This window comes from Acinonyx jubatus, chromosome B2 (genome assembly GCF_027475565.1).
Source record: "Acinonyx jubatus isolate Ajub_Pintada_27869175 chromosome B2, VMU_Ajub_asm_v1.0, whole genome shotgun sequence".
NCBI lineage: Eukaryota > Metazoa > Chordata > Mammalia > Carnivora > Felidae > Acinonyx > Acinonyx jubatus.
Window position 1 is genome coordinate 95,263,980 of NC_069385.1, and position 26,032 is coordinate 95,290,011.

The 26,032-nt window shown below is 38.3% G+C and overlaps 1 long non-coding RNA gene across 1 annotated transcript in view; it reads left to right on the top strand.

Annotated features, from left to right (window-relative positions):
• Positions 1-25,543, top strand: part of LOC128315611 (uncharacterized) — a 41,597-nt gene extending 16,054 nt beyond the window's left edge. The window contains exon 4 of the long non-coding RNA XR_008298553.1: positions 25,410-25,543. This is a non-coding gene — a long non-coding RNA (uncharacterized LOC128315611). The remainder of the gene's footprint in view (positions 1-25,409) is intronic.
• The last annotated feature ends 489 nt before the right edge of the window (positions 25,544-26,032 follow it).

Here is a 26,032-nt window from a genome sequence, read left to right on the forward strand (position 1 = left end):
GACCTACAAAAATGGCAAAAAGAAGAGATATAGCAAAATATATCAAGTAACCCACAAATAAGCTACACACACACACACACACACACACACACACACACACTGTTGGGATATATATTACGTTTTCATACTTGTTCTGAATAGAAGCGTGCTTTATGTTTTGGGAATACACACCAAGCTAATAAGTCCCACTCTGAAGCTTTGACTTAGAGCTTAAAAGTTCTAAATATTCCTTTTATCCTCCTTTCTTCAGCACATTTCTTCATTGCCCAATTCAGACTGAGGAATTACTCCTGAGATCTTAAAAAAAAAACAAAAACAGAAACTTGAGTTGCAATACAATTAGGTTCTCTGTCTGTTTCTGGTTTAAGGGAAGCCACACTTATTCAATCCCAGATTAAAATATGCCGTGAGGAACTATGGAAGTATTAGCAGGAAACTATCTCTTCACTAGTTTTACTGGTGATGCTTGAAATGATGTCCCAGTCCATAATGCCTGGGGTAGAATGAAGGAGTTTTCACCAATATTAGCACCTCTAAGGAAGGTTGAGATAATGGTTGTCATCATCTGAGAGCAGAAGAAAAAAAAAGATGGTACAACTAAAAGATCAAACACTCTAACTCTAGAAATAGCAAGAATTCCTTGTGATTATAATAAAATCTAAAGCAAGACACCTGTGAGCCGCTTACCACCCAATCAAATGTCTCATCCTTTTATAAAAGTTAAAATATTCTCAGTGAGTTGACCTTTTCACTTTACTATGAGTTTCCCTAAAGGTAAATCTTTAGTAGAAATAATTTGATTCAGGGTTCCTACTCCAAGGGTGGCAAAAACCTAGAAGAGCTTCCCTTGCATATGAAAGCTGCCTTTTTTTGTCTCCTATAATTTTAAAGGTATTTTTAAAATGTTCCTGAGATCAGACTTTATGTGCAACATGTCACAAGAGAGTGGATATTTATGATCAAACTGCTCTTCTAAAATGTATCATAAAACCAGGTTTATAGTAAATGTTCTTCAGACCATTAGCTACCATAATTCTCTAGTCCTTTTCTTAGCTTTTTATTAATAGTGTACAATCCTCATTACTACTAAGTGTTACTTGTTAAATACAGAGCCATCTACCATAAGCTGGATTCTCCTCCTGCTCCCTGTTCTACAAAATACCTACAAATAGCCTCAAGACCCATCTGTCTAGGATTCCTGAGGGCCCTCCCTCCTAGAAACAGGGAAAAGGGGCTCCCTAGTCTTTTCAGGACTTTTCCATTACTAGAACTTAGTAAGCCTCAAAATTCAGCTTGGCATTATGATTCATTTGGTGGCAAACTTTCTTAATGAACTAATCTCCTGGTAACTTGCTATGCAGAAGAAAAAAAAAGGAAATTGACATTCAGAAAGAACAGAAAGACTGGAAGAGGAAAACCCAGAAACAAAAGAGAGGTCCTTTCCTTCATCCATTATTACTTTTGATTTCAGTGTCACCTTATAAAGTCCAGTTAGTAAAACTGACAGCAGTGGGTATGTTTTACTTTCAGTCTCTGTAGTGTGCTGTCTAGAGTAAGTGAAGGCACCTTCTAGAGGTCTCTGACAATCCCAGAGGAAATCTTTCTGCTTCCTCACTGAAGCCCAGAGGGGAAGGCTCAAGGCAGTTCAGCTGAACCAGATTGCTTATGTGATGAGGATGGACAGCAGGAAGAGAGTGAAGCAATTCTGCAGAGTGGATGGCAAATAATAAAAGAGAAGACAGATAGCAGGAACTTCAAGGACTCAAGGGACACCATCTGAAGCAAAGTGACATTGATATCAACATCTAGGAAATGATAGAGGCAGATAAATTGCTCAGGCAAGAAAAAAAGAGATAGGATGACCCAGTTTAAGAAAAAGTAATTTGCTAATCACAAGGTAAAGAAATAACACAATAGGCTCCTCTCTCCACTCATACACAGCAGGTATAGCCATTATCCAGATAGAGCAGTAGACAGAAAAGGAGATCAACTCAAATGTAACTGGTGCTCAAACCACAGAGGGTTTCTTCAGAACAAGAGCTCACCCCAAAGAAAAATTGGCAGCCAGTGCCACCTGCAGAGGAAAGATATATCTTCTGCAGGCACCAGCTCTCCAAAGGTGACAGGCTGATATATTCTGCTGAATAAATCGAAAAACTTTCAAGTGGTCTAAAAAAGGTAGTCTGAAGTAGACTGCACTGCAGGGATCCAATCAAGTTAAGAATGTCAGGAGCCTGTGGCAACATCCACACCAGGAAAAAAGGCCCCCAAACTCTGAGTTAAGTGCAAATGAGAAAATATCATGGTGGGTTTTGTTTCTTTGTGTGAGTATATTTTGGATTTTTTTCCAGTGGTTGTATGTTGTGATATTTTAAAAGACAAAAAACGGCAAATGGTTCTTTTCACATAAAGTACTTTTTCCTCAAACACATATCAGGTGCATTACTTTCTCCTGTATTTTTTCTTCAGCTTTTTGACCCACCTGAAACTGACTTTCCCTTTCTCCAGGCTGTGTTCAAGCCCTGCCTCCTTCATGAATCTCTCCCGGATGAATCTTTCATTGATCTCTCTTCTCTCTCAACTCGTAATTTGCTTATTGCTTGAATCATTCAATGTAGAGCTTAATTAAATACTGTCTTACCTTCTAATTGCTTTTTTTGGGTAAATGTCACCTCCTAAACAAAACTACAAGATCCTTGAAAGCAGAGTTATGTCCAAAACATATATTCTATTCCCTTAACCAAGCTGAATACCCATGTTGAGGATTTGTCTTCGTCATCTAATATGAGGAATGTGAAGAAGGCCTCCTTACTCAAAAAGATCTCCCCTCTCCTGTGTTTGTTTTCTTTCAGCCAAAGTATTCATTCATTTGGGTTAAGAAATTAGCTCAGTTACAGTACTGAAGTTCCAAGAATGATTTCTATGATAAGCGGTTCTGTAATGACATGCAAAGATAATCCCTGGGACTCCAAAGACCTGGGTTTGACTCCTTATTCAATCACTTCCTGATGATGTAATCTTGGCAAGTTATTTACACCTCCAGTGGTTTGTTCATCTATAACATGGGGAAATAGCATTCTACTCATGATTATATGACAACTGAAAGAAAATAGTACATGTAATATTTAGCCTCTAGCAAGCACATGCTAAGCATTAGTTTTGTTAACAATAATCACGAGTGCTGAGAGAGAAACTGTGAATGGTCTGATATTTAACCCTAATTGAAAGCTGACAACTGAGCCTGCCAGTTCCGTGGATGCTGGGAGAAGACACTAGACTACGGAGTCAGAGATAACAGACTTTGCTACTCACAGCACAGCAAGAGCCTGAGCATTCTGTTTACATCACTTCCACTCACTTCTCAAATTCCATGAGACTTGGGTCACAGTCCAGAAACTCTGAGCCTAGCTAGGAAACCCAAATCTTTTATAACGGGCTGCAAGCAAACCTGCCTGATCTTCCCCCTGGAGGGGGAACATTATCCTTGCTATCAGTAATCAGGCCTGCCCTCTGCTCCTGAGAGAACCACTCTATCTTCCAAGGCAGTTTGCTGTACAAATATCCCTAAAAAAATAAGCCAGGACCATCGCTGTCAGTACCACCACTCCCAATGTGTACAAGAAATGATCAAGCTATGCAGAGCCGTCTCCCAACATAAGTTACCCTCTACTAGCAAGGTTCTTGCACTCTGTAGGAGGAGACAGAGAAGTAAATTTAAATATTAAAGGATATAGAAATAGGTATTATTCAAAAAACTTTTGGATACAATAAGTGCATACAATAAACAAAACATCACGTAGCTTTACAGAAATGTGAAGCCATGTGTTGACTAACATGAAAAATGTTTATGATATATTGTTGGCTGAAGAAAGTAGGCCTAAAAGGTAAGTATCATCTACTCCCATTAATATTTGCAGGTAAATCACTTATATGGCATATTGCCAGTGGTCAACAAAATCACTTACTTATATTAAACATTAAATTCACAATATATAATGTTTATAAATATAGGTATCCCCCACTTTTCAAAAGTTCATATTATGCTCCTTCGCTTTTTATGAAAGCTGTACATTAATACCTATTTTCACTAACTGAAATCTCAAGATTTTTGCTTTTATGAAAAAAATGCAAAAAAACCCAAAAACAGTGTTCAGTGTTTGTTTTGCAGCGAGTCATTTCAGAAGCAGCAAGAGAGACACTGCCAAGCTCCTTCCCCAGGAACTACACTCAGCATCTCAGCATCAAGCCCCCTTCACCTGTGAACTGTGTCAGTGAGCATCTGTGCTTTATCTAGATCTTTTCTGTGCATCTTAGAAAGATATGTCCCAAGGTATCAGAAAAGCCTAAGAGAGGTTATTTTTGGGGTCTAAGAACACTCAAGAATTTTTCCACATAAATTAATGGTAATTACTTCTTCACTTTTCGCCATTTAGACTTTTGAAAGTTTTCATAAGAATGTTCTATTTTTGGATAGCAGGGGAAACCTATACTGTCTTGGAACAATATAAGGTTGGTTATCCCTCCAACTTAAGAGCTATGCATAAGAAGTTATCTTAAAAAAAGACAGGGAATCCAGGCAGACTTCCTAGAGGAAGTAATGATTGAGTGGAATTTTTAATTAGATATCAAAAGAAGAAAATTCAGTCAAGATGCATGTGAATACATTAAACACAGAATAGCCTGATGTACTCATGAAACTATAACACTGCATATTATTTGATGTAACTGGCATAAACAATGAATGTGAAAAAAATAGTCAAAAGTGGGGCTAAAAAGGTAAACATGGACCAGATAAAAATAGCAGTCAATAATGTGCACTAAAAGGTCAGAAGATCAGAGACAGAACTTACCTATTTCAGAGTTCTGCCTGGGGCAGTCCCCATTCTAAAATCCATGTTCAATAATGTGTATACACTGTTGCTTGCTGAAAAGGGATTTGAACTTGGAGTCTCTCTAGCTCTCTCCATCCCTGAGCTACATTCATGTATCAAATCCAAGTGGATCTCTCCACCTGGATTACCCCTGACACATCAGATTTGTCAGTCCAAAACAGTGCACATCATCCCTACTTCCCCCACATATCCACTCCTTTTTCTGTGTTTCCTTCTTGAGGACGGACACTGCCATCCTCCTGTACCTCAATCCCAAACCCAGAAGTTCTCCCTCCATTCTCCTTACCATCATTCCCCTCCCCCCCACACACACCCCGCAGTTCAGTCAGACATATTTTCTTCCTGCTGCATCCACAACCTCTTAGCTCAGCCCCTTGCCATGACTCTCTGAATGCTTGCAGCAGCCTCCTGCCAAGTCCCTGCAGTGTATCTTCCACGCAACTGTACTGATGGAAGTGCCAATACGATCATGTTCACTGATACCTACAAGGTAAAGTTCACATTCTTTCTCATGGATGTGAGCCCCTTCATGATCTGGCCTGTTCTACTTTTCTATCCTTGCCACGATTGCCACCCTTTAAGCACTGCACAGTTCTGACATGTAAACTATGGTGGTTCCTCCTCAGAAAATACCATGTCTTTCCATTCCTTCCATCTTCTCACAGGCTACAGCCTCTGCCTAGAAAGTTCTGTCTCTTCTCCCAACACCCCCAGTCCTTTCCTTAGCCATCTGGGGAACTATTCTTTATCTTTTAAGATTCAGGAAGCATCAACCCCTCAGAAAGCATCTCCTGGGCAGTTAAGTGCTTCTTCCTGTGCCAGCAACTAGTGTTACGTGTGGCTCATAGCAGATATGTTACAAATATAGCAACTGACACATTGCTTTATTATTCGTTTATATCTCTCTTTGATATAAAATTTTACTGGTTTGTGAAATTCTGGAAGGCAGGGGCAATGTCTTATTCTTTGCATTTTTAGTGCTCACCACATAATGGATACATTATAAATGTTGGTTATATGATTGGCTCCTGGATAAATGGGTAGATGAATAGTTTCTAGTTGTTTGCCTGTATTAATATTAATTGTATTTTAATTAATTAATTAATTTAATTAATTGTTAAAAGAATTTTTCCAATAGAGGAGACATGTTTTCTTAATCCTAGCTCATCTAGTGCCTTAATCTCTCCTTTTTAAACACACATACATGCATACACACACACACACACGTGCGTGCTCATGCCCAAGAAATTGCCTTAAAAAAAGGTCTTGTTATAGGAAATGTGCTAAACATTCACCAAAGCCAAATATAATCACTAAATAACTAAATATAATAATTATTTAAAGAACATTTAGCTAATAATAGTTCTGCCTATTGTGTGTTCACTATAAGCCTTGTGTATCTTCTACATAATACCCTATGATGTATATATTATTATCCCCATTTTATAGATCCCCATCTTATACATAACACCCTGGATGTATATATTATTATCCCCATATCTACTGTCTGTTAGAGCATGTAAAAACATGGCCAGGAAAAGGTCAAACTGGGACCTGAAACCCCGCATACCTAACTTAAAGTAAATGTTTTATCCACTTCGAGAATCAAGTCATTAACATTTACACTGGGAAAAACGGCATAAGGGATGTGACTTTCTCTTTAATAATTATGTAAACAGTATCAGTATTTTCTTGGACGTTTTGAAGATAGGATTTAACCAACAGCTCCACCATGAGTACAGCAGGAAAGTAATAGCAGAACTGGTCAATATGAAAATTCATTTTATACCACAGTTTATACTGCCCCATTTATAGTTTGTCTAAAAAAAAGAGACAAGTTTGCCAACAATAATCTGTAATTATTTTTGCAATGCATATGAATAAGATAGCAATATTTCTGTTTCAGGCCATGTTCTCTAAATTGTTTTCAAACAATCCAAAAACACTCCTAGCAGGTTAGAGAACAGAATTCTCAGTAAATATTATTGTAAGTGTTTCTAGTTTTAAGAAATGATTTCTTTTGTTTTTTTTTTCCTTAATGAGAATGAAAAATACAAATAAATTGGAGCTTAGCTACACTGTGGAGAACATTTTGTATGGAATTTGGTTTGCTCAGCTTTGTCTCACATAACTGCTTAGAGTATTAACAAATACTAGAAGCTTGAAATAAGAAACACATACACCTGCCTACCTGTAGTGTGATAGGCAGCCTCCAAGGTCATCCAAAGATTCCTACCTCCTAGTGTTCATACTCTTGTGTAGTTCTTTCCACCCTCGGAGTTGATCTATGTGACCAATTGAATATAGAAGTTATAATATATAACTTACAAGGCTAGATCATAAAAGATATTTTGCTTCCTCTATTTTCCTCTCCCTTTCTCCCATCCTGTCCCACTCTGGGGGAATGTAACTTCCATGATATGAGGCTAGCCTACCTATCCCTTAAGCAGCCCTATGGAAAGGCCCACATCATGAGAAACTGAGGCTTCCTGCCAAGAGCCAGTGAGGGACTGAGGGTTCTGGCCAACACCATATGAGTGAGCCATTATTGAAGTGATCTTCCAGCCTGTCAACTTCCAGATGATGACAGGACTTCTTGACCACATGAGAGACTCTGAAATGAAGTCATCCAGATTAGCTGCTACCAAATGCTGACTCTCAGAAACTGTGCAAGAAAATAAATTTTTGTTGCTTTCAGCTGCAAAGCATTGTGGGTAATTTGTCACCTGGCAATATGTGTGATAAAGACACCATCCAAAACCCATACACAACACTTCTTGAATCCCCTTGCCCAAAAATGTAGCTTCCCATCCACAATTTGATGAGTGTTAGCGTAGGAAAAGCAGTCATTATTCTAGTTAGCCATGCATCCTGTTAAAAATTAGAAAAAAGGCAGAGGTGGACAGATATTAGGAGATAAATAGCAGCCTGTAGGAGACTCTGATGTTGGCAGCCTCCAATGAACTACACCTCCCGGAATTCACACCTATGTAGAGTTTCTTCCCATGTGGCCTAGCCAGGTGACTCACATTGGCCCCTGGAATACTGGCAAGCACGATGCTAGCAGAGGCTTACATAGTGGGTTTCATCCTCTTGGCTCATTTCCTTTTATGAGCCTAGCTGCCATTTGGTAAGGAAGTCCTATTGATCCTCCTGGAGAGAGAGAGGCCATGTAAAGAACAAAAGTGTCCCATCCAAGCTTCCAGTTGACTGCAGTTGCAAGAGTGATCCCAGCCAACACTATGTGCAGCAAAAGAATCAATACAGAACCACAAGAGAGAACCAATGTTTAAAGTCAACAGTTGGAGGTATTTTGTTACACACAATGGATAACTAAAACACAACCCTAGCGCATATAAAATAGTTTACCTGAAAACTCACTGCAAACTATAAACTATTTTATTTTTTAATATATTCTGAAGCCTTTATTTATTTATTTTTTATTATCAAGTTATTTAACTTACAGTGTAGTCTTGGTTTCAGGAGTAGAATCCAGTGATTCATTACTTACATACAACACCCAGCGTTTATCCCAACAAATGCCCTCCTTAATGCCTATCACCCATTTAGCCCACCCCCATCAACCCTCACTTTGTTGTCTGTATTTAAGAGTCTCTTACAGTTTGCTTCCCTTTCTATTTCTATCTTATTTTTCCTTCCCTTCCCCTATGATCATCTGTTAAGATTCTCAAATTCCATATATGATTGAAATCATATATCTGTCTTTCTATGACTGACTTATTTTGCTTATCATAATACCCTCCAGTTCCATCCACATTGTTACAAATGGCAAAATTTCATTCTTTTTCATTGCTGAGTAATATTCCTGTGTGTGTGTGTGCGTGTGTGTGTGTGTGTGTGTGTGTGTATACACACCACATTTTCTTAATCCATTCATCAGTTGATGGACATTTGGGCTCCTTCCATAATTTGGCTATTGTGATAGCATTGCTATAAACATTGGGGTACATGTGCCCCTATGAATCAGCATTCCTGTATCTTTTGCATAAATTCCTAGTAGTGCAATTGCTATGGCATAGGGTAGTTCTATTTTTAATTTTTTGAGGAACCACCATACTGTTTTCCAGAGTGGCTGCACCAGGTTGCATTCCCACCAACAGTGCAAAAGAGTTCCCCTTTCTCCACATCCTCACCAACATCTGTTGTTTCTTGAATTGTTGATTTTAGCCATTCTGACTGGTGTGAGGAGGTATCTCATTGTGGTTTTGATTTGTATTTCCTTGATGATGAGTGATGTTGAGCATTTTTTCATGTGTCTGTTTGCCATCTGGATGTCTTCTTTGGAAAAGTGTCTATCCATGTCTTCTGCCCATTTTGTCACTGGATTATTTGTTTTTTGGGTGTTGAGTTTGGTCAGTTATTTATAGATTTTGGATACTAACCCTTTATCTGATGTGTCATTTGCAAATATCTTCTCCCATTCTGTCAGTTGCCTTTTAGTTTTATTGATTGTTTCCTTCTCTGTGCAGAAGCTTTTATCTTGATAGATCCCAATAATTCATTTTTGGTTGTTTCCTTTGCCTTCAGAGACATGTCAAGTCTCTAAAGCAGTCAAGAACCTGCTGCAGTCAAGGTCAAAGAGGTTGCTGCCTGTTTTCTCCTCTAGGATTTTGATGGTTTTCTGTCTCACATTTAGGTCTTTCATCCATCTTGAGTTCATTTTTGTGTGTGGTATAAGAAAGTGGTCCAGGTTCATTCTTATTCATGTTGGTATCCAGTTTTCCCAGCACCATTTGCTAAAGAGACTGTCCTTTTTCCATACGATACTCTTTCCTGCTTTGTCAAAGATTAAGTGGCTGTATATTTGTGGGTACATTTCTGCATTGTCCATTCTATTCCATTGATCTATGTGTCTGTTTTTGTGCCAATTCCATACTGTCTTGATGATAACAGCTTAGTAACACATCTTGAAGTCCAGGATTGTGATACCTCCAGCTTTGGCTTTTTCAACATTACTTTGGCTATTTGAGGTCTTTACTGGTTCCATACAAATTTTATAATTGTTTGTTCTAGCTCTGTGAAGAATGCTGATACTATTTTGATTGGGATTGCATTGAATGTGTAGATTGTTTTGGGTAGTATCAACATTTAACAATGTTTGTTCTTCCAATCCATGAGCATGGAATGTTTTTCCATTTTTTTTGTGTCTTCAATTTCTTTCATAAGCTTTCTATAGTTTTCAGCATACAGATATTTCACTTCTTTGGTTAGATTTATTCCTAGATATTTTATGATTTTTGGTGCAATTGTAAATGGGATTGATTCCCTGATATCTCTTTCTGTTGTTTCATTCATTATTGATGTATAGAAATGCAGCCAATTTCTGTACATTGATTTTATATCCTGAGACTTTGCTGAATTCATGGATCAGCTGTAGCAGTTTTTTGGTGGAGTCTTTCGGTTTTCCATGTAGGGTATCATGTCATCTGCAAAGAGTGAAAATTTGACTTCTTCTTTCCCAATTTGTATGCCTTTTATTTTGTTCTCTTGTCTGATTGCTGAGTCTAGGACTTCCAACACGATGTTGAATAACAGTGGTGAGAGTGGTCATCCCTGTTGTGTTCCTGATCTCAGGGGGAAAGCTTTGGGTTTTTCCCCATTGAGGATGATATTAGCTGTGGGCCTTTCATATATGGCTTTTATGATGTTAAGGTATGTTCCTTCTATCCTGACTTTCTTGAGAGTTTTTATTAAGAAAATATGCTTTATTTTGTCAAATGCTTTTTCTGCATCTATTGACAGGATCATATGGTTCTTATCCTGTCTTCTATTAATGTGATGTATCATGTTGATTGACTTGTGAATATTGAACCAGTCCTGTATCCCAGACATGAATCCTACTTAGTCATGGTGAATAATTCTTTTAATGTACTGTGGAATTCATTTTGTTAGTATCTTGTTGAGAATTTTTATATCCAGGTTCATCAGGGATATTGACCTGTAATTCTCCTATTTAGTGTGCTCTATGGAACCAAGGTAATGCTGGCTTCATAGAATGAGTCTGGAAGCTCTCCTTCCATTTATATTTTTTGGAACAGTTTGAGAAAAATAGGTATTAATTCTGCTTTAAATGTCTGGTAGAATTACCCTGGCCCAGGACTCTTGTTTCTTGGGAGATTTTTGATAACCAATTCAATTTCTTCACTGGTTATGGGTCTGTTCAAATTTTCGATTTCTTCCTGCTTGAGTTTTGGTAGTGTGTGGGTGTCTAGGAATTTGTCTATTTCTTCTAGATTGTCCAGTTTGTTGGCAAATAATTTTTCATAGTATTCCCTAATAATTGTTTGTATTTCTGTGGTATTGGTTGTACTCTCTCCTCTTCCATTCATGATTTTATCTATTTGGCTACATTCTCTTTTCTTTTTGAGAAGTCTGGATAGGGGGTTATAAATTTTGTTTATTCTTTTAAGAAACTCACTCTTAAGATTCACTGATCTGTTCTACTCTTTTTTTGGATTCTATATCATTTATTTCTGTTCTAATATTTATTATTTCTCTTCTGTTGGCTTTCAGGTTTCTTTGCTGCTGCTTTTCTAGCTCTGTTAGGTGTAAGGTCAGTTTGTGTATTTGGGACCTTTCGTGTTTCTTGAGATAGGCTTGAATTGCAATTTCCTCCTAGAACTGCTTTGCAGTACCCCAAAGGGCTTGGGCTGTCATGTTTCTCATTTCACTTGTTTCCATGTATTTTTTAATTTCTTCTTTAATTTATTGGTTGAGCCATTCATTCTTTAATAGGATGTTCTTTAACCTCCATGCATTTGGGGGCTTTCCAAATTTTGTGTGTGTGTTTGATTTCAAGTTTCATAACGTGTTGTCTGAAAATATGCATGGTACAATCTCAGTCTTTTTATACTTGTTCAGGGCTGTTTTGTGACCCAGTATGTGACCTATTCTGGAGAATGTTCCATGAACACTCAAGAAGAATGTGTATTTTGCTGCTTTATCATGAAAAGTTCTGAATATATCTGTTAAGTCCATCTGGTCCGATGGATCATCCAGAGCCATTGTTTCCTTATTAATTTTCTGCCTAGATCATCTGCCCATTGTTGTAAGTGGAGTATTAAAGTCACCTATAATTACAGTATTATTATCAATAAGTTTTTGTTTACAATTAATTGATTAATATATTTGATTGCCACCACATTGGGGACAATAAACATTTATAATTGTTACCTTTTCTTGATGGATAGACCCCATAATTATGATATAATGCCCTTCATCATCTCTTGTTACAGTCTTTGTTTTAAAATCTACTTTTTCTGATATAAGCATGGCTACTCCAGCTTTCTTTTGACATTCATTAGCATGATAGATGGTTCTCCATTTCCTCACTTCCAATCTGCAGGTGTCCTCAGGTCTAAAATGAGTCTCTTGTAGACAGCATATAGATATATCTTGGTTTTGTTTTTGTTGTTGTTTTATCAATTCTGATACCCTATGTCTTTTGATTGGGGCATTTAGTCCATTTACATTCAGAGTGATTATTGAAAGATATGGATTTAGTACCATTGTGTTATCTATACGTTTCATGTTTGTGATGATGTCTCTGGTCTTTTTTAGTCTTTACTTCTTTCCACTCATAGAGTTCCCCTTAGGATCTCTTGCAGGGCTGGTTTAGTGGTCTCGAACTCCTTTAGTTTTTGTTCGTCTGGGAAATTCTTTATCTCTCCTTCTATTCTAAATGACACCCTTGCTGAATAAAGGATTCTTGGCTGCATATTTTTCCTATTCAGCACATTGAATATTTCCTGCGACTCCATTCTCCCTGCCAAGTTTCAGTGGACAGGTCTGTTACTAAACTTATGTGTCTACCCTGGTAGATTAAAGACCTTTTGTCCCTAGCTGCTTTCAGAATTCTCTCTTTATCTTTGTATTTTGAAGTTACACTAAGATATGTCATGGTGGTGACCTGTTTTTGTTGATTTTGAAGAGAGTTCTCTGTGCCTCTTATATTTGGGTGCCTGTTTCCTTCCCCAGATTAGGGAAGTTCTCAGCTATAATTTGTTCAAATAAACCTTCTGTCCCTTTCTCTTGCTCTTTTTCTGGAACTCCTATGATACAGATATTGTTTTGTTTCATGGAATCACTTAGTTCTCTAATTCTCCCCTTGTGATCTAGTAATTTCCTTTTCCTCTTTTTTTTTCAGCTTCATCATTTCCCATAATTTTATCTTCTATTTCACCTATTCTCTCCTCTGCTTCATCCATTCTCACTGTCATGGCATCTAGTTTATTTTGCATCTCATTTATAGCATTTCTTAATTCCCTGTGACTAGTTCTTAGGTCTTTGATCTCTGCAGCAAGAGATTCTCTGTTCTCCTATACTTTTTTTTTATAAAGCCCAGCTATTAGTCTAATGACTGTTATTCTAAATTCTTGGTCAGATATATTGTTTATATCTGTTTTGAGCAATCCTCTGGCTGTGATTTCTTCCTAAATTTTCTTTTGAGGAGAATTCTTTCATTTTGTTATTTTGGCTAAGTCTCTGTCTTTTGCATGTTTTAATAGCTTGTTATGTGTCCTGCACCTGCAAGTACGACCCTATTAAAAAGAGGTCATACACTGTCCAGGGTCTGACACTTCAGGAAGTGTTTCTGATGTATGTTGCATGCACTCTGTTGTTGCATTTTGGCTGCTCTATCTCACTGGTCACTTCTCTGCAGAGCTCCTCCTTGCTTGTAGTGGTGAAGTGTTTGGACCTTCAACCATATGTGCTTTGATCTGTTTGTTGAAGTAACCCTGGGAAAAAAAAAGGAAAAAGGGAGGGGGGAAGCCTGATCCCATACAAAGAGAAAAATGAAAGGGGAGAAAAGACCAAACAGAGAATAAAAAAATCTATAAGGCTAAATCCAGAGAAAGAGAAAGGTAAATAAAGAAGATAGAAAAGGTATAAAAAGAATAAAAATGCCTGATCAAACAAACAAAAAATTTGTGTGTGTGTGTGTGTGTGTGTGTTTGTGTGAGTGTAAAGAATTGACCAGAAACAAATAAGAAACTATGATCCTGATTCCAAAAGAAAGAGAAGCAATAAAAAATAAAAAGTGAATAAATAAAAGAAAATAAAGAAAAGAAAAAAGAAAGAGTTGTTTATTAGTGCTGTGCAGGTCTGGAGGAGAGGCTGATTCACTCAGTGTCAGTTTTCCTCCAATAGATAAGCAGTTGCCAGGCACAGAGGGAGGGGTTTGGTGTAAGCGTGTCCTGCCTCCCCTGGGGGCCGATGTGTTGCTCTCTGAAGCCCCACCTTATTGGTGTTGGGGTGAAAAGTGGTGACATCCCAATCCCTCCTCCCTGCACCAGGTGTCTCAAACCACACTGTTCAGACAGCCCTCACGGAATAGCATGGGCAGCCCACCTGTCCTGCTCCACAGGCTCCTGCGCCTCCTAGGCAATGGGCTGGAATTCAACACCTGAAGTCTTAAAGGACCTCACACTACCCTGACCCTGTTCTGTTGTAGCACCACTCAGCCCTGCTGTTAAAAGGCCTCTAGCTGGCATCTGCAGAGTCTTTTGTCCCTGGGGAGGCAATAAACCCTCTTTCCACAGTACTTGAGGAAGGGGACTATTGTCCCCCAGTGCACCCCTGAGATCACTACCACACCCTGGGCCAGCCCCCCCCCCCCCAACTAGGCGTGTGCACAGGTCTCTTGCTTTTGGACCTCCAAGTTTCAGATCCTAAGGCTTTTTATAAAATAGAAACGCACTCTCTGTATTTCTCGTTCCCCAGTCCATGGTCCAGAGAGGTTTTTCTCTTGTGCAAAGTTTTTACCACAATTTCACAGCCCCTTTTTCTCTTTCTCTCCTTTTTGTCTCTGCACAGAAGGGCTCCCTCCCTTCTATGTCTATGCCATTTTATCTCCCCCAAATCACATACATGCACCTCAATCTCACCAAGCTGTCTCCCTCCAAATGTGGAGATCTTTCTGTCACTCTGCAGATTGATTTCCTGGGTGTTCCTAATGATCTGACCTCAATACAACTGTGTTAGATGGAGGAGGAAAGTCCCAGTCCCCCTACTTCTCTACCATTTTAACTCCGCCCCTCCATTAACTATTTTCTAAATAAAAGCATTTTTAATTCTGCCATACAATAGGGTTTCTGCTATCCTTGATTTCACCAATAAGGCAAATGACTTAAACAGTTCAATAACACAATTAAGACTTCTTACAATAGAAAGGGTACATCTTATAGATCATAGTAATTAGCTATTCTTACACTAAATCTAATATTTGGTTTTTCCCTAAAACATCATTTCTTAAACTGTGGCATGGGTCTTTGGATTGATTTCAGCAGCCACATGTAACAGATGACAAATTTTTTGTCTTTAATTTTTTCTAGATATGTTTGTGATATAAGTCAAGTAAGACTTTGTGATATATATTCTATACATAACAGACTAAGTTACTAAAGCATTGTTGAATTAAGATAATACAGAATAGTAGTACATTATCTGTAGTATACATGGTCAGTTAATTTATATCCATCCTTGTTTTCCTGCTAAGTTATATAGAATAATTTTCCTTTGGAAACAATAATGGATATCCTAAACTGTCACTATATTTATAGACATATGATTTTTATAAGTTATTTTATAGAACTTAGCTGTAAAATGCCAAAAATATAAAGTATGATAAAATTTCTATATTTTTAGATTTTACTTCTATAATTGAACATAAAAACAGAAGTCTCAGTGCTTTGGGTGTTAAAAGATTTTTTCCAATAAAAATATGAAGCCAGCAAAATTCAAATGAGTGTCTTATGCCTGTCCATGATGCCTTAGACAATGTGAATCTTTTTGAGAAGAAGACTGGATTTGAAAAGGCTGAGATTTTACTAACTCTTGGATTTGCCGCAATACAAAAGTCTTGTCTTGAAGCATTTGAAAAGAAGCTACACCTGTCTGAAAAGACCTCATTGAAATCATGTGTTCTGTGTTGTGACTTGGAGCAGAAAAGTGATAATGAAGCAGTGTCCTTGTAAAATAATGTCCCTGGCTCCATGGAGCAGGTCATGAATTATATAAGCAGCTAGGCCATTTACCTACATCAGAATGAAACCATCCGGAGCTCTTAGTGCAGTGAAAATCTCAGTTTCTTACTTTAATACACACTGATCTGATGAGGTTTGGGGAAATATTGTAAAGGCCATTTTTAATCTAGGAAAATGTTTCTTAATCAAGAAAATATATGTCTTGAAAAAATCATGGTAATCTTTCAGAGATACTAAGCCACCAATCTAAGTGTCCTTCATTAAAGAAACCAGTTCCACATGTCACCAGGATTCACTGCTTCCAATAGCATCATTCCCTGATATCAAAGACTGCCAATACCCATGAAAAAGTTCACAGCATCTCTCTGAAAATCATCAATATGAACAGAGTCGCGGCCTTTACTACACAGAAGTTCACCAACATTCAAGAGGGTATAATGTAAAGAGGCCAACAGAAGTGGATTTCAATCTCATATTGGTCACTTACCAATACAGTCATCTTGAACAACTTCTCTAACCCCTCTGAGTCTAGAGTTTTTCTGTCTGTAAACTGATAATACCTATCCAAAATTGCATGCTAAGGATCAAATATGATAATATATAAATAGATCTAGCAATGTGTCTGGTACTCAGCAAGTTTTTGGTTGCTTTAAACTGAATGAAGATCTCAAAACTTCTCTTGTTCTCTCTCCTGAGGCCCCAACTCTAAATTTTCCTAGTGGGCTGAGAGCTTTTTCCCTTTAGGTCTGATCACCATTACCAGCAGTGCTTACAAGACTGGCAAAATAAAGTTCCTCCTAGATCCTCTAAGAGGGCCCGTTTTCTCAAGGTCAGCCTGTGACTGCCATGATAGGGCGACCAGGTGTGACCTCTCTCCCCACTCATATTTGGGCACTATTTCCACTCATACATCTAAGCTCTTAGCTGCTTTCTCAAGGTGTATAAGAAAGCCCATCCACTTAACAAGGCAGAGTTTTCTCTGAGATGTGTAAAGCTGTCTTCTCTGATGAACAAGGCTGCTCCAACTCAACATCTGTCATTTTCATTTTTACTCAGTTAGCATCTGACATCCACTAATCTTACCATCCTCTACACATATGGATATTGGGTTAAGATAGCATATGACAAGTACAATATGCAATTGAACTCTAATTTACTTTGGTGTTTTAAGATAATTCATCATGCCATCTGTAGATTTTACAGTTCACCATTTGACTAATGTATAATTCTATTATTTTTAACTAATATTCATTATTTTACACTTCAAACACTTTTAAATTTTTTTTTAATTTTTTTATTTATTTTTGAGAGAGAGAGAGACAGAGCACAAGCAGAGGAGGGGCAGAAAGACAGGGAGACACAGAATCCAAAGAAAGCTCCAGGCTCTGAGTGGTCAGCACAGAACTCACGAACTATGAGATCATGACCTGAGCCAAAGTCTTAACCGACTGAGCCACCCAGGTGCCCCTACACTTCAAACACTTCTAAATAGCTATTTGAACTTCACAAAAATTCTATGTGGTAGGTAAGCCAGATATTATTTGTTCCATTTTTTTTTTAAGATGGGGGACTGAAAAATTTAAGTCAACTGGCTAAAACTACGAAGTTAATCCATTGTCAGATAAACTACATCCTAGGTCTTGTGGCTTAAAATCCACATCTTTCCCACTATACTATGCTGTCTCCTAGTGTCACTGAGTATTTATTATCTTTCATCTAACTGGTAATAGAAATAGTCAAAACAAAAGGAAGACTCTGATATTAGCATCAGGGTATATGTATCAAACTAAGTGATTAAAGAAAGCAAAGCTGTACCAAGAAATGCTTTCTTTAATTTGTATTTAAAATGCTATATTTCTTATAAAAACAGAAATATAAAACTGAATTGTTTTTCAGGTTATAAAAATTACATACAGTAATTATAGAAAATATTGAAAATGTAAATAAAAAAATGAAAAGTCACCTGTGTGCTACTTTGAGTTTATTGAATATTTTTTGAGCATTCTGAGTATAGGAACAATATAAAGTGACTTAGGTTCATGTGATTTCTGGAACTGGGGTATACTCTGAACATTCAGTTCATGGAGTATGTGTATGATGTGAGCAAAATAGAGAAGTCAAGAATATCTCAGGATTTTGGTGCAATGGGAAAGAGAAGGGGAGGAGTAGGTTTTGTGGGGAAAAGTCTAGAATTCTGTTTTGGATGTGTTATGGTTGACATAGTATCTGTTGGTTGTTTATGTAGACTATCCAGTGGCCAACTGAATGTATGAGCTTAGAAAGTATGGGAGAGTTGGGGCACAAGACAGAAATGTAGTTGTATTATTATACCCCACTGTCTCAGTGTACTAATGTAGCTTGGAATTTGTCTTGAACCATGCCTATATGATTCAAATAGCTGAACAATCAGGAGTTACTTTAGTCATCTGAGAAGGTTGACTATGTGCCTGAAAGTATTCAGTTTATAATGCCACACTTGACCAAGCTAGGTAAAGCTTATACAAAGGAAGCCATTTGCCTCCTTATTAATAATTTTTTAATGATTATTATAGGAAATTTTCACAGACATCACTCATTCCCACTTGCTTTGTTAGTTTGGATTTTTTGTTTTTGTTTTATTCTTTTTGAGAATTGAGTACATCCTCATTACTTTGTATTTATGAGACAAAGATAGTTATTTTGACACATGAAACAGTTTTGTTCTTTTTTTTTTAATTATTCATTTTGGGGCACCTGGGTGACTCGGTTGAGTGTCTGACTTCGGTTCAGGTCATGATCTCACAGCTCATGAGTTCAAGCCCTGTGTTGGGCTCTGTGCTGATGGCTCAGAGCCTGGAGCCTGCCTCAGGCTCTGTGTCTCCCTCTCTCTCTGCCCCTCCCCCATTTGCACTCTGTCTCTCTCTCAAAATAAATAAACATTAAAGAAATATTTTTTAAAAATTATTAATTTTATGTAGCAGCAATTGTAAAATCTTTAGCTGTGTGGTTTGATATTAATTCAAAAATAACTTCTGAATAACAAAGTACTTTATCCTCTCAAGCCTGCAGCAATAATCACTAAATCAACAACTGTCAGTGGGGGGAGCAGTCAGGCGGTCATCTCATGGCTCTTACACTGATTCCTGGATCACCAAGCAACCTTCTGATTATAATTTAGCTTCCTACAAATGGCCAGATTTCATTCTTTCTCATTGCCAAATAGTATTCTATTGTATATATAAACCACATCTTCTTTATCCATTTGTCAGTTGATGGACATTTAGGCCCTTTCCATAATTTGGCTATTGTTGAAGGTGCTGCTATAAGCATTGGGTTACAAATGCCCCTATGCATCAGCACTCCTGTATCCCTTGGGTGAATTCCTAGCAGTGCTATTGCTGGGTTATAGGGTAGATCTATTTTTAACTTTTTGAGGAATCTCCACAATGTGGATGGAACTGGAATGTATTATGCTAAGTGAAATAAGTCAGGCAGAGAAAGACAGATACCATATGTTTTCACTCATATGTGGATCCTGAGAAACTTAACAGAAGACCATGGGGGAGGGGAAGCGGGAAAAAAAAGTTACAGAAAGGGGGGGGAGGCAAACCATAAGAGACTTTTAAATACTGAGAACAAACTGAGGGTTGATGGGAGGTGGGGGAGAGGGGAAAGTGGGTGATGGGCATTGAGGAGGGCACTGGGTGTTGTATGGAAAACAAGTTGACAATAAATTATGTTTAATATAAAAAATAAAATAAAATTAAAAAAATAATAATTTAGATTCCTATATCATGACAGTAAGAATGTGCTAGTCTGAATAAGAGTTATAATTCTCATAGAAGTTGTTGCACTGGTCTTCTGAAATACTATATATATATATATATATATATATATATATATATATAAAATGAAACTTCACCTGAGAAGCCAAGAAGCAAAGATGATGTAATAAGATGTGGAAGACACACAACAAAAGCAAATCTCAAGACGAAACAGATTCAAACAGGCAGCCTTGACCTCACCAATTAGAAATAACAACGGATTCGACAGCTGATTGTGATGGTAGAGAATAAAGAAGGATGGCAGTGAAGCAAAGCAGAAGAAAAAGAGAAAATTAAATAACTTTAAAGCTTAAAGAGATGCCTGCCCCCACAGACAAACTACACTAAACTTAGGTGAACGTCTTTGAAGAAATGATGTATTGCTATTGTTGGTTAATAATTATCCACTGAAACATGTTGGTCCTTGACAGTGTCAGGGTGTCATGAAAAAGGACAAACTAAATGGTGTAGTAGAGTAACACATGAGGCACAGGTAGAAACTGCTATACACAGCACAGTTTAGTGACAAGCTACGCTATTGATGATACAATACCGAGCCCACAGTTGTTTGTTTTTTTTTTTTCTTAAAAAATTTTTTAATGTTTATTTATTTTTGAGACAGAGAGAGACAGAGCATGAATGGGGGAGGGTCAGAGAAAGAGGGAGACACAGAATCTGAAACAGGCTCCAGGCTCTGAGCGGTCAGCACAGAGCCCGACGTGGGGCTCGAACTCACAGACTGTGAGATCATGACCTGAGCCGAAGTCGGATGCTTAACCGACTGAGCCACCCAGGCGCCCCGCCCACAGTTGTTTTTAACGTGCACTTTATGACAGACACCATGCTAAGTGGTTTATATACATTTTTCTCATTTACTCCTCAAACAATCTTGGAGATAAATTCCACCACCCTTTTACCACTATGGCAGCGGAGTCCCCAAGAGATTGTCTAGATGGTATACACAAAAGCAGCATAGCAGAGCCTCTTTATGCAGTCCTCTACTGGGCACCAGTGTTAGAAAACCAATTTGAACAAGCTGAAGAGGAAAAAAGAAAGTAAGTTTGATCTATGTAAGCAAGATGTGTTCACAAGCGTTGGTGCAGCTGTTTCAGAGACACTAGCACCAGGACTGGAAAGCTCCAGAACTCTGCCACTCCTCTCTGCTTTTCTCACTGGTTTGGCTCAACGCCCTCTCTCTTCAAAGGGGCTTCCTCCTCACCATGACAAACGGAGTTGCTGTACAGCTTCCAGCTAATGTCTCCCAATTTCACCACCTGAGAGAGATACTCTCTTGCTAAACATGGACCACTTATTTAACTGGTTGGGGTGGGCTGCGCTAAGTAGCTTAGCTCTTCCTATGTCTCCAACCTCTGCATTAATCATGGCCAGGGGGCCATAGAAGCAGCACAGACACACCTCTGGGGAATCCTGGTGCCGAAGACCACCACAGATCATGTGCACTACACTGTCCCAAGAAAAGAAATAACTTTCCAGACAAGGAGAAGATGCAAAACATGAAAGGAAAAGAAATAGATCTCACCACATAATTTCAGAAGTTTAGTTCTAGAGCATTCATGATAGATTCATGATTTGTCTGCATTACATGATTCCAGAACCTAGAAAATGAAATACAGTAAAACCTTGGATTGTAAGTAACTTGTTCTGCAAGTGCTCCGCAAGATGAGCAAACATTTCTAATAGATTTTAACTTGATAAACAAGCCCATGTCTGGCAATACCAGTAGTACCCGACGCCAAATGTCACATGATCACAACTGAGCCAATGGTTCTTCTCTCCCTCTCTTTCTCTCTCTTGTGAGCACTCTCTCTTTCTCTCTCTCCCTGTGGGATTATGGGTTATAATCTCCCATGCTTGGATGCTCGGTCTCAAGCCACAGTGTTTGGCAGAAACCCATGATTTTTCAGAACTTTTGAAGGTACCCACAACTTACACTAGTGTATTTTTTGTCACTTCAAAGCACCTATGGACAGCCCTTCACTTTTCCATGCAAGTGTTTGGAATGCTTTTACTTCATTCTAGGTCAGGCTGCCTGCAGATATAGACCATTTCCTCTGCTGCTTTATTGCCAGTTACATTAAATACAATGACAAGAGTTTATTAATACTGTACTATAGTCAACATCCGTGCAAGTGTATACAAAGGCCCCCATGCAGAAAAAGGTTGAAATGAAAGGCAGCAAGAAGAAGGAGATGATTATGGTGGAAGTTAAGAAGGAAATCATCCAGAAGTATGAACGAGTTATGCGAGTGGCCAAAATTGCAAGATTTTATAAGAAGTCTATGTCAACCATTTGCACAATATTAAAGAATACAGAAGAAATAAGGGGGCTAGATGCAGCAAAGGGAGTCACAAGAATATCAAAGCAATGGCCACGTGTTCTGGAAGATGTAGAAAAGTTGCTTCTGGTTTGGATAAACAAGACACAACTAGCAGACAATGACCGAGAACTTTTTCTGCAAGAGGGCAAAGGCCTTGTACAACAACCTTAGGTAAACTTCCAGGTACATCAACAGAAAACAAATAAGACTTCAAGGTAACCACGGAATGTTTTGATAACTTTAAGATAAATGGCATCCATAGTGTTGTGAGGCATGGAGAGGCAGTGAGTTCAAACACCAAGGCATGGGAAGCGTTTACTACTACTAAGTTCCAGAAGCTCATGGTTTCCGAGTGTTACCTTCTGGAGCAAGGTAATTGCAATGAGACTGGGCTTTTTTGGAAACAGATGCCAAAGAGGGTCTACATTACAGAAGAAGAGAATGCAGTGCCCAGTAACAAGCCCATGAAAGACCGTCTCACCCTCTTATTTTGGGCTAATGCAAGTGGGGATTTCAGAGTCAAGCCCTGCTTATGTATCATTCTGAGAATCCACCAGCCTTCAAGAAAAGCAAGGTGCAGAAAAGCCAGTTAAATGTTATGTGGAGGTCCACTCGTATTTTGTTCATTGAGTGGATCGACAAGGTCTTCCATCCTACAGTGAAAAAATACCTTTCAGAAAAGAATCTGATTGTGGATAATGCTCCTGCTCATCCTCCAGGCTTTGAGGGTGACTTACTGGAGGAATTCAAATTCATTAAGGTCAAATTCCAGGGTGCCTTGGGGCTCAGTCAGTTAAGCATCCGACTCTTGGTTTCACCTCAGGTCATGATCTCACAGTTCATAAGTTTGAGCCCCACATCAGGTTCTGTGCTGTCAGTTCAGAGCCTGCTTGGGATTTTCTCTCTCTCCCTCTCTCTGGTTCTCCGCCACTTGTACTCTTTCTCTCAAAATAAATAAATAAACTTAAAAAAAAAAAAAGGTCAAGTTCCTTCCTCCCAACACCACTCCAATCTTCCAGCCCATGGATCAGCAGGTCATTTCGAATTTTAAAAAGCTTTATACCAAAGCACTATTTCAGCGATGCTTCAAGGTGACTGAAGGAACAAACCTTACCCTCCGAGAGATGTGGAAAAATCATGTCCACATTGGTAACTGCCTCAAGATCATCGATAAAGCCTGGGATGGGGTCACCAAGAGAGCCCTCAATTCTGCTTGGAGAAAACTTGGCCTGATTGAATTCTTGGACTTGACTTAAAGGGGCTTGCTCATAAACAGGAGACTCCAGTTGTTGATGAAATTGTGTCTTTGGGGAAGACCACAGGACTGGAGCTGAATGAGGATGATATTCAAGAGCTGATGGAGGAACATGGCCAGGAGCTGACCACCCACAAATTGATGTCTCTGTATCACGAGCAACAGCAAGAGGTTATGGAGGAGATCTCATCTGCAGAGGAGGAGGAGAAAAAGGCAGAGGAATCCTGCACTTCAAATGAGATTAGAGATATGTGTAAACTGTGGGCAACAGTGCAAAATTTTGTAGAAAAGCAATACCCAAATAAGGCTGTAGCAGTGTGAGTGATAAATCTGTTTAACAACAATGTAATGTCACATTTCCATGAAATCCTCAAAAAGAGGCAAAATCAAGTGTCATTGGATAGGTTCCTTGTTAGAGTTGCACTAAAAGAAAAAGATTCTATTGATCCAACAGATAGCAGTGATTACATTAGTGATAGTGAAAGTCATCCTATACTATAACCCTCCTCTCTCATCTTCCTCACACCAGCCATGAAGGTTTTCAAAGGTAAGTGCAGGTTAATTTGATTTTTTCTTTATATTTTGTACTTTCTTTATTGTTTTATATTATATTACAGTATTGTAATCATTTTTATATGAATATTTTTGGGTTGTAGAGTGAATCATCTGAGTTTCCATTATTTCTTATGGGAAAATTTGCTTTGATATATAAGTGCTTTGGATTACAAGCATGTTTCCAGAACGAATTATGCTCACAAACCAAGGTTTTACTGTACTTTGGAATATTCAGATTCTCATCTATCTTTACCTGGGAAGCAACACTTCCATACATAAAATAATCCTCTTCCCCAAGTATTAAAAAATTAAAAAACAGAGATTTTAACCTTTGGAGTTCCAGTCCCCTCTAAGAATTTCATAAAATCTATGGGCCACTGGTCCAGCAATGAAGTTAGTATCTCTGAGCTTTAAATCCACTCAGCTTTGCAATGTTGCAAACCATATTTCTGCTTTGTTAGCTGATGCCTGTTAGAGTCTACCAGTAGGGGGCGCTTCAGAGAGACTGCAAGACATAAGGAGGAAGAAGCGTCTTCTGTTAGCTTCCAGTCAGCTTGAGGTTCCTGGGAGCAGCACACCTAGCAATGCTTTCTTACTCCAGCAGGGGCAGTTTGTTTAGGAAGTTGAGATTGACTCCAGAGAAGAGATTTCAACACTCTCAGAACCAGCCTCCTTGTGCCCCTTTCAAGAGCCCACACCAGCTGCCTGGTGTTCCTCCTAAGAAGACTGGGACCAAGCACCCCGTGAACAGGGGCACCTCCAGCCCCTATCCTCTTTTTCTCCAACTCTAGGAGTCCCAGCAGCTTCCTGCAATTGCTACCTCTCTGATTACTTAGAATTCTCTTTTTGTCATTTCAATTACCTTGTTAATAATTTTACACTTAGTTAGCAATTCTTTGTATTAAATTCTAATAAAATAGCTGGTGTGATTTCTGTCTCCTAAGTAGATAGTTATGGCCATATTCCCAGAAATATGCTCATCTTACATCCATACTCTCCATTTTGCATAAAAAATTTAATGTGTTCATCAATACACTAAAATTCATTTACAGCCCCTTATAGAATCCATGAGGCCAAGATTAAGAATCTCAGAGCCTGGTGCAGGATATGTTCAATAATCGTTCTTAGAAAACAATTTGAAAGTTCCTTGGGTTCCAGGCTACCATTCACTAGAAAGTACAAACAGTTTTTTAAGTAAATGCATGTTCCTGTGCTGTGTGCTATTTCCTGAAAGGTGGCCTTGGCATTCCAAGTGAGATATCACATTAGAAGACTGTATATTCACCAGTGAAAAATGGTTAATAAATCATAATCCTGAAGGAGAATTTCACGGTCTTGAGGAGCTTCTTTTTGATCCAGTCTATTCTCTGAATAGTTTTAGAGAGTTTTTTTTTTTTTTCAAGTCTATTCTTGCAGTGTTTTTCAACCTTTAAGTTGGCAGGTTCCAATGAATCAAGTTCCCTTGGGTTTAAGTAGACTCAAGGTAAAAGCTAATATTAAGATCTTCTAGAAAATTGCTGGGCTGGTGTCATATGAGAAGTGTCATCTTTTTCCTCTAGTATCGAGAACTCCAAGATGAAATGCAGATTCCCCAGGAAGTGGGCAAGGTGATCTCCTGAGGCACAGAAAGAACTTCTAGAGATTCTACTTATATCCACATTTTATCTGATGCTTTTTAATTTCTATTTTTGTGCATGTTTTATAATGTACATAACATTAGTTTGGTAAAAACATGTAAACATTTTATAAATAAAAGTAAATACCTATACCCTGAGTATATTCTCAAAGCTTTTTTAATAATAAGGGCCCACTTTCAAAATATTTTGGAAACCACTGCTCAAATGGTAAAGAGCTATGCTTTGGAACAAGGTTCAGGAACATTCACCTGCAGGTCCAATCTGATCCATGGTCTGTTTTTGACAAAAGGAAGAGGGGGAAAATATCACAGGGATTTCCCTTCTCAATTCATTAATGAAATTAGTTCAGATGAGAAGGAAGGGTGGATGCAAGTCCATAGACAATTGCTTGTGGTCCAACTACAGAATTATTAAATATATAATTAGTAACAATAATTACTTGAACAGGGATAAAAAGTCAAAAGCAAAAGGAGCAAGAGTGAAGGCATTGATAACTTCTCTGAAGATGATGAAGGCTCTTGTGTTACACCATCCCAAAGAGTCTC